We start from the raw sequence: 659 nt of genomic DNA on the forward strand, positions 1-659 counted from the left end.
GGTTACAGATTAGACAGAGGAAGGAGCTAGAATAATTTATGTGGTAATGAATTAGAGTTGAAAAATAATTATGAACCCATGAGTAGCTTAATATAGACACTTATGATTACATATATATTTATAGATACATGCATATACATGGCTTAGTGACATATATATATATATAATTTTATATATATGTATAATTTTTTTTTTTTTTTTAGTTTTTTCAATTGAGAAGCCCTAGAAACAATGAAATCCCAATAGCAATGAATACACCTAGCACCCAGATCTTGGTTTGTAGAAAAACTATCTAATAAATGCAAACAGGACTCCTTGGAGAAATGACTGATTCTAGGACTCAGAAAAGACACATACAAGATGAGCCTGAAGCATCTTGTAGTGTCAGAAAGTAAGGAAGTGTTCAAAACACACAAATATAAAAACAAACAAAAAACCCATGATAGTAGTGTGTTATCATTTGAACCTCACCCGCTCTGCATATTTTCTTTTAATAGCCACATTCAGTGATCCAGGTATTTACCAAGTGCCTGCAATGTGTTAAGAATTATAAGACCAAAAGTTCCATTTTATACTATGTTTTGTCAAGAAAAGATTTTGTATATATCAACTCACAGTAGAAGCAGATACCTCAGCGTACACACATAAACACACATACT

Source organism: Pteropus alecto, unplaced genomic scaffold, assembly GCF_000325575.1.
Source record: "Pteropus alecto unplaced genomic scaffold, ASM32557v1 scaffold81, whole genome shotgun sequence".
Taxonomy (NCBI): domain Eukaryota; kingdom Metazoa; phylum Chordata; class Mammalia; order Chiroptera; family Pteropodidae; genus Pteropus; species Pteropus alecto.